At 39.4% G+C, this 8,396-nt stretch overlaps 1 long non-coding RNA gene across 1 annotated transcript; it reads left to right on the top strand.

Annotated features, from left to right (window-relative positions):
• Nucleotides 1–485: 485 nt before the first annotated feature.
• On the top strand, nt 486–6,227 carry LOC138104358 (uncharacterized). Its single transcript, XR_011148032.1, has 6 exons — nt 486–572; nt 1,311–1,453; nt 1,711–1,785; nt 2,235–2,360; nt 2,586–2,751; nt 5,493–6,227. It is a non-coding gene; the product is annotated as an uncharacterized lncRNA (long non-coding RNA).
• The last annotated feature ends 2,169 nt before the right edge of the window (nt 6,228–8,396 follow it).

Raw genomic sequence — 8,396 nt, 5'->3', positions numbered from 1 at the left:
CAACTCCTGTTAACCTCAGCCTAGGCAAACAAAGCTCTTCCTGTCTCCCAAAAAGGCTTTCTGCCTTGATTTGGAGATGGCCAGAAACGGAGCTCTCGAGAATTTATGTGATTAGCTGGCTCAAATAAACAAATCACCCTTAGAGTTAAATAGCAACAATTATGCATTCACTCCACTCTGAACCTGACTGAGTTCAGCTCCCAGTGGTCGATTCCTGGGAGCATTTTGGGACCATCCACATTAGCATGTCAGTGCTGAACCCAAGTGCGTGTTGGAGCAGGTTTGGTGATCCTTTTTCACCCTCCCCAAGCCCCCATATTCCCCCCACCTCGGAGAGGGTCCTGGAGCCGGCAGATTCCTTCACGTCCCGGCTGTGGGAGCGGGACTAATGCGCTCCAGCTGCGGAGACACAGCTGGGGCTGGCAAGAGGGACGCGGCTGGGATGAAATATCCCTTCCCTCACCTCCTCCCCTCCCGCAGCCCTCTCATGGGAGGGCATTAGGCGCCCTGCAAAGCCTTTCCTAATGGGGCCGTGCTGCCTGCTGTTCTTGTAAACAAAGCCTTTGTTAAAGGTCAGCTTAGTCCACGGTAACTTCTGTCTGTGAAAGTGTTTGCATGGCGTGTTGCAGCATGATGAGGATCTAAAAAGACTTCGAGTCTTTTAGTAAAAGAGGGGTTTTTTTCCATTTGTGTTTCTTCTGAGCACAATCTAGCTATTCAAAGTTCTTCTACAAAGTTTCTATGTCTTTAAAATAGCTTGAAAAATAAGAATATTTTTATTTAAGAATACTATTATTTTTAAAGAGTATTGATCAGAATAACCTGAGGTACAAATTCAAATGTAATATGGAAGTAAAGAATATTCAGTTTAAATGATAGAATTGGTTGGGTTGAAAGGGACCTTTAAAGATCCTCTAGTCCAGCCCCCCTGCAATGAGCAGGGGCACCTTTTACTAGATTAGACTGTTCAGAACCTTCTCCAATCTGACCTTGAATATTTCCAGAGATGGGTCATCTACAGCCTCTCTGGAAAACCTGTTCCAATGTTTCTGCACCCTCATTGTAAAAAATTTCTTCCTTGTATTCAATCTAAATCTACCCCCTTTTACTTTAGAACCACCGGTTGTCCTACTGAAAAAATCTGTCCCCATCTTTCTTATAAATCCCATTTAAGTACTGGAAGGTTGCAATGAGGCATAAATTGTATTATATTTGGATACAGGTTAGGCCAGAGAAATAACCTGCAAATGTATTTCAAGTATTCTCTGTGAGTTATCCAAGAATATTAATATTGTGTTTATTCTTTGTAGGTGTTGTTTAACATATTCCTTAGTTACTAATGGACTACAAAGTATTTTATGATCTTGTTGTGATGCTAAGCCACCATCCTGCTTCTCTCCAGGCATACCAGAAAAATCTTTTGCCTTCTCTACTTCATTAAAAATATTTTCAGGTAGGAATTTCCATATAGCTAGGAACTCCTCTAGTTTCTCATAAATTCTACATTTGCCAGCCAAGTTATAGCAGCACAAACTTAGATATTAAGAGGTCTGCAATCTCTGGCTCCTACTCAGTTTAGTCTGAGGCAATTAATTTAGAGTCAAGGTGCTGCATATCTGGGGTTTACATATTTGTATGGATTTTTGTTTGCTTCAAGTTCTTGCAGTCTTGTTTAAAGAATAATTCTTCTGCCATTCTCATTAAATACAGACAACAGAATATTGTTATGAAAGAAAAAGAAACCCAGCCTAAACCATTACTGAGACACTGTCACAGACAGCTTTGGTAAGAAATGGTTTTATTTACAAATGCATGCTTAAGAAATGAAACTTGAATTTGGTGTTACTAAAAGAACAACTGTCCAAAACTAGAGGAGTTGCTGGACTGAGCAGGAACTGAGCAGGCTCCCTTGTTTATCTGCCCATATTGCATTGAGATGTACATTTTGTATTCGTGTCACTGCTTCTCAGAAGTGCATTTTAAGTTAAGTTAATGATTCCCTTAGATGTACACTTCACAGTCTTGGGAGAATCCTGTGGATGACAGAACTCAAAATACACACCAGAGATCTAATTTGGGTTAACAATACCTTATTATCAAGAAGTATTTTAAAAAACCTGGTCAGCAAGCACCCTATCCTCTCTTAAACTTTGGCAAAAATTTTTTGCCCTTCAGTCTGTTTGGTTCCTGGTTTTGAAGAAATGCTACAAACTGAGAGCCTATTCTGTTTACAGCTGGCATTTTTTCCTGCAATTAACAAAATTGCTCCTGCCTCCTTATAAATACAACTTGGCCACCTCCTCTGTATTGTTCTTTTATGAAGAGTATTCTTGACTTCATTGACATTCAATAATGTTGAGGTATGTTGCTAATTATTCCCAGCATGGATGCGTGCTTATAATTGCAATTTATCATGAATGCGTGAGATTGGTTAATGATTTTTTAAAATATTTTATTTTTTTCCTTTCAAGTCTTGAGGGTTTTATTGTTTCTAAAGCTGCTGAATAACCTGCTGGCTTGAAAATAATAGTTAATGCATACCACCTACTGGTAATAATTACATCAAAGCTTTTTGCCCCTTCTAGTGTGCTAATGCTGCAGAGCTTTATGAATTCTTTCCAGCCAAAGAGCTGAACTTTTCTTGAGTGCATCAAAGTCACAAGGAGACTTCTAGCAGAAGATGACTGACTTTTCTGTGTACCAAACAGCTGTGTGTATTCCACCTGCCCCCCTGGGAAATTCCTAGACCTGGTAAGGGCATTCTGTGGTGATATGGTTCATACATAACCAACTTCTTAACGTGGTCTAGGCAGTAAAGAGCCCTGAAACAGTTTTGCTGAAGCCAGAGCAAAAAGGAGGTGGAAAAGCTGACTTCTCTAAACCTAATAGTGGCAATTTACTCACAGGGTAGATAAATACCTGGCTGTGGGCTTTCTCATAGCTCAGAACAGGCCTCTGCTAGATGTGGTTTGGTTTGAGTTAATTCCTGGAGCAGTTATCTAAAACTTGCTTCTCTCACACTGTAGCTCACCAATTCTCCTGGGATTGACTCCAGTTTGGTGGGTGGCTCTGTAGTTTTGTGCCTGGAACTGACTACTTTTAAGTTTGGGAGTCATAATTTCTGGGTTGGAACACTTTCTGGCTTTTGTATAGTGGCAGAATATTGAATTTTTTTCCCCCCTGTTCCCCATGCTTCTGCATAGAGAATGTGTCCTGAATGGAAGTGGCAACAAATACAAGTAATTTATATTCTGTTAATAAAGATTAGCTTTGTGTATTTTAAACTGTAGACACTGAAACAAAATTCCCTGGCTGTTCATGATACTTGATACAATGCTCATGGACTTTGAAGTAGGTGTTTCAAAGACTAACAAAAAGTGTCATTCTGGACATTATATCAAAAAGCAGTCTCACTTCTGGAGGAGGAGAAAACCGAAAAAGAAGGTATTTGGGTAGGACTTGATTCATCACTAAACCCCCAAGTAATCCTATTATGTTTTTTGGACTTGCTGCTAATTACTGGATTCTTGATACTGCTAACTGAATTTGTGGCATAGGCTTTCAAAGAGCTTTAATTCCCATTATATTGTCTGTACTTGATATTGAGTGTGAAGGTTCACTGAAATGTGCAAAGCAGCAAGGCATATAAAAAAAGGGAAATGATGGCATGAACTCAGGGTGGCCAGACAGATTCAGAAAACAATTCTGAAAAGGAAAGTGATGTTGTTTCTGCTCTGTGACTTCTTATCTGGACTGTGACCTTGAAAGTGGCACTTGTACTGTCTGCCTGTGAACAGCAGCTGCTTTCCCCCCTGTGTTTCTCCGTGCATTGATTAGAAAAAGAAGGGGTGGGATTTGCAGAGCAACCTCTATGGAGTTTGAGCACATGTCTCTGAATACTTTAGCATGGAGATTTTCTCATCTTTTTTTTACACCACGTTAAAGTATTTATTCTTGGATTATGTGTTCCTTTGGTGGAGAGGGGTTTTTGGAGGGTGGACCTGTGTGAGTTGCAAAAATATTTAGTATCTGAAGCTGTGTAAAATGCTGAGAAGTAATTCCTGCCTAAAACCCAGCAGGTATCTTGTTAAGTGCCAATTTAAATCAGTTAAAATAGGTGGAATGACAAAATTTTTTCTGAAGTGAAACAATCTTGAGATTGCCAGTGCTGTAAGTTGTGGGTCTTTATTTTTTCTGGGATTTTTTTACAGCTTGGAAGCATAGAGTAGAAGAAATTTCTTCCAGAGGGTAATTGCCTGATGCAATTCTAAGTAAAGCAGGATAAAAACTCAGTGTCTGCCTTGCTTCCAGAGCTGGGCATGACAGTGTGTGGGCACAGGGAAGGAAGTGGTGTCAGGAGGACAAGGAACTGATGTGCTGATTGTGGTGGACCCTTCCTGTGAACTGAAGTTCCAAGCCAGCACAGAGCTAATCCTGTCCACTTTATGGACCAAATGTGTTCCTGAATGACCCTGACACAAAAGTCATGCCAAAATTGCTTTTCTTTTTCTCTTTTCCTTTCTATGCCAGCTGCAATTGGATGAAGAAAAATGACACACCAAATGATTTATTTGGGGGCACGAACAGCCAAAATTTTTGAGCAGATTTATTATCATCTTAGAAAAAACAAAACATTGTAACCCACACTATTTTTAGGCAGGTATCTCTACTATTTTAATCTGATTCTGATTTTTTTTTTTTAAGGAAAGAGGGCCTGTGTTTTCTCAGAAATCACATTTATGTTGATATATGTCTGGTATCTGTAGAGGCTAAATGCAGACAAATAAAGCAGCTACTACTGGCTGTGTTCATGTAAATCCTATAGCAGTTTAGCAAGGAATAATGCTTAGCTAAAAATGAAGTTAAAAATTAAACATCTTGTACTCAGTGTTTTAAGGGTCCAAAGTAATTCCCATTTTTCTATTGCAATAAAAGATTCAGTGGAATGTCACACTGCTGAAGCCCAGCTTGACTAGGAAAAATGCTTAGTAATTTAAAAACAAACAAAGCCAAAACTGAACAAAAAAAAACTATTGTGCATTCCTATTGCCACTTCAAGTTATGAGTGTCATGGAAAGATTGGTCTGTGGTTCAGCTACACATTCCTGGGAGAGACAAGAGCTTGTTGCTGTGGCTTGCATGAGATGGAGAGAGGAGGTCCCTTTGTCATCATCTGCTCTTCCCACCAACCCTACAGGGCATGGGAAGCGTTGCTGGTTTATTTCCAGCAGGAATTCTCATGTGCCAGGGAGGTGTTTTAGAGCTCTGATACAATCCTTGAGCTCTCTTAATTCGGGATCAGCTTCAAAACTGAACATTTCTGGTATACGTGTGTGGTTTATCCCCTGGTTATAGAGAGGACAAGGGGAAAGAGTTTTGCCTGGTCAGGACACAGAGCCCAGGAACTCTGCTGGGTGCTGTGGAGAGCTTTTAACCTCCAACCCCAGCCTGAGGAAGCAAGGGTTTAACCAAACTTCCTAATCCTGTCACAGGTTCAGACTGCTGATCCTGGATGCCCTGCACAGCTCCACAGGGAAGGCTGAGGTGAAGTGGAGCTGATGGCTTTTGTTTCTTGGTCTGCCCATACAGGTATCCCATTCAGAAGCTTTTTCTTTTGTTTGGAAACATCCATTGTACATGGTCTAATTTCATCAAACTTTATTTTTTATATTTTTTCTTTTAAAAAAGTGCACTATCTTTTTTTTCATCAAAAATGCACTCAAGCAAAAGAAAAAGCCTTTTGCTGCTTCTGATGTCCTGCTGTTACTCCCCAGTGTTAATGTCTGACTTACAGATTAATTAAAATAAATATCAAGTGCTACTGAAATAATTAATAAATTATACAATTTACATTCGATTGTAAGTGGAAGAATGTCTTTCACTTCCCTTTAAAAAGTCAGCATGGTTCCAGAAAGGAAGGAAGCATGTTAATTACAATGCCTCCATGAGATTTCACAATCCATAGATGAGAGCTGATCAGAAGATGCAAAGGAGGCAAAGAAAGTATTTCAATGTTTGATACTTCAGTGCTTCTAATCCCAAAGGTTGCTATCAAAATACATAAGAAAATCTGCTGTGCATTTCCAGCAGTTTGATATTTCCTCAGCTTTTCCCTTTAGAAGAGTTAGAGATGTTTAGAATTGGATGGTGGTTCCATGCAACTTTTGGCATTGAAGTAACGATGGAGTTTCTCCTAATTTACAGTGGAGCATGTGAAATCAGAATTCACTTCTTTAGCTTTTTAGAAAATATCCAAATGTCTCATAGCTTTTTTTTTTGGAACATATATGTCATGACCAGCATTTATACACAATTTCCTGGCAAACAATAATAAGAGCAAAAGATTGAAGCAGCAAATATAATGTGTCTAAGGCACAGCCACAATGGCTGGTGTAGTTTATAAAATGATTTGAAGATGTTAATGCATCTCTGAATGTATTTGTTAACTGGAAAGTAATAGCATCTCTTAATAGAACAGTGGCAAGAGGAAGAGGAATAGACAAGTGTCTTCGACAGGGCTGGCTATCAACTTATCTACTGCTACAAATTATAAAATCTTGGATATACAGCCACAAAACCACTGTGCAGGGTCAGATTCAACATATTTTGGATGAGGGGGGGCTATAATTCAGATCTGTAGGAATTTGAATGGGAGAAAAACTCTTTCTGAAGTGGAGGTCTTTGCTGTTTCCAGCCAAACTTTAATCCCTCTTTGATACTTTGATAGCATGGCAGCTTCACAGCCCCCATTAAAATGTTTTCACTTGGTGTTTTGGGGGGAGGGGGGGTGGTTTGGGTTGGTTTGGTTTGAGTGGGGTTTTTTTGTGTTCTTTTGGAGATTTTGTTTGTTTTGGCTTGTTTGTTTGTTTGTTTTTTCCCTTTCTCATCTTATTATTTGAAACTGTGAAGAAGGCACTTAAAAAAACAAAAAGGCAAACACCTGGAAAACATGAACCAAAATGGATAGTCTGGAAAAGTTTTATAAACACTGAAGACAGGATTTTGTAACTGGGGATACTCAGTAGAAGTAGTGCTGCCTCTTCTGCCTGGTAGAGGACCCTAAGCAGAAGATTTCAGACTTTCACCTCCAGGACCAGCTTGAAGTGTGAGGTGTGACCCCGTGCTAGTAGCTAACTTGCCTAATCCAGTCTGGGTTACAAATTCATGGTGCTAACACAGTCACATCTGACAGGATTCGTTCTAGGATTACTGCCCTTGTAGCTCCATAGAAAGCTTTTCCTGGGAGATGTTTCCTTGTAACTGTGAACTGAGCAGGGAAATTCACAGCTGCCTAGGACTCCCAGGCCTTTTTATGAAATCTTGTGCTGTCCCATTCCCTGAAGTGTAATTTAATGCTGCTGAGCAGTGGGAGACAACTGAAAATAGTTGTGATGCAGGCACTTATAAAACTATCTCAGCAGATCTGAACAATTACCTAAATTCAGTGAAGGATGTGTCTGTTAATTGTGATGGTCCTTAGTACACTCACTGCCTGGAATCCTGAATTCTTGTAGCTATTGTTCAGCTACTTAATTTCAGGCTTATAAGAACTCAATTTATTTTCTGTACATGTTTTAATCACATCTATTCCATTACAAGCGCTATCTTTTCATTTTAGTTGCAAAGCTCTTTTTTGAGGCAGGAAAGATTGTGTCTTTCATAAGTGTGTAACAAACTAACATCTTGAGTATAATTTGGAAAAATCAATCAGAAATGTATCTGACAAAAAGGCCTGTGATTATAAAGTGACTGTTCAGTGTGGACATGGCATTCAGGCTTAGGAAAAGCTCTTGGGAAAAGATTTTTTGTTTTGTTTTGTTTTGCTTGTTTCCAATTTGGATTAACAACTTTTTTTTTTTTTTTTTTTTTTTTTCCCCGGGGGAAGAAGTGGGGAGCACAACAAAAAGAATAGCTGTTTAATTTGATAATGCTGATTACTATTGGGCTTTGACCTAAAGGCTCATTAACCTTTGTTCCAAAAAGCTTATCTAAATAATTCAGCATTTATATTGGGACTGGGAGAGCAGAGGATGTGGATTTTTGAACTCTTTTGGAACATCGCTGGCTCTGCATTTAGAACAGACTTGACCTTTCTCAGGCTCAGGTCCTGGGCTCAGTGTTCACCAGACTTTCTCAATGACTTTTTGCTCTTAAGGAAGGGGGACGTCAACACTTGTCTGGCTTGAGAATGTTTTTAATGCAGGTTTTAGTTTGCAAAATTAGTACCTTCAGAACACAGGATGTTTGAGGTGAATGTTATGGAAAGAGAATACTCTGCTCCATAGACAATTTTGTGGCCTATGTGCTGTTTCTTGCATTGCATGGAGAAGATAAATGATGTGGGTGCTTATGAGACTTCTTGGAAATTATTTAAATATATTTCACTGCACTCTTGC

Source organism: Aphelocoma coerulescens, chromosome 1A (genome assembly GCF_041296385.1).
Source record: "Aphelocoma coerulescens isolate FSJ_1873_10779 chromosome 1A, UR_Acoe_1.0, whole genome shotgun sequence".
In the NCBI taxonomy this organism is placed as follows: Eukaryota; Metazoa; Chordata; class Aves; order Passeriformes; family Corvidae; genus Aphelocoma; species Aphelocoma coerulescens.
Note: the sequence above shows the minus strand (reverse complement) of the source record. Positions and strands in the feature narration are given on the sequence as shown.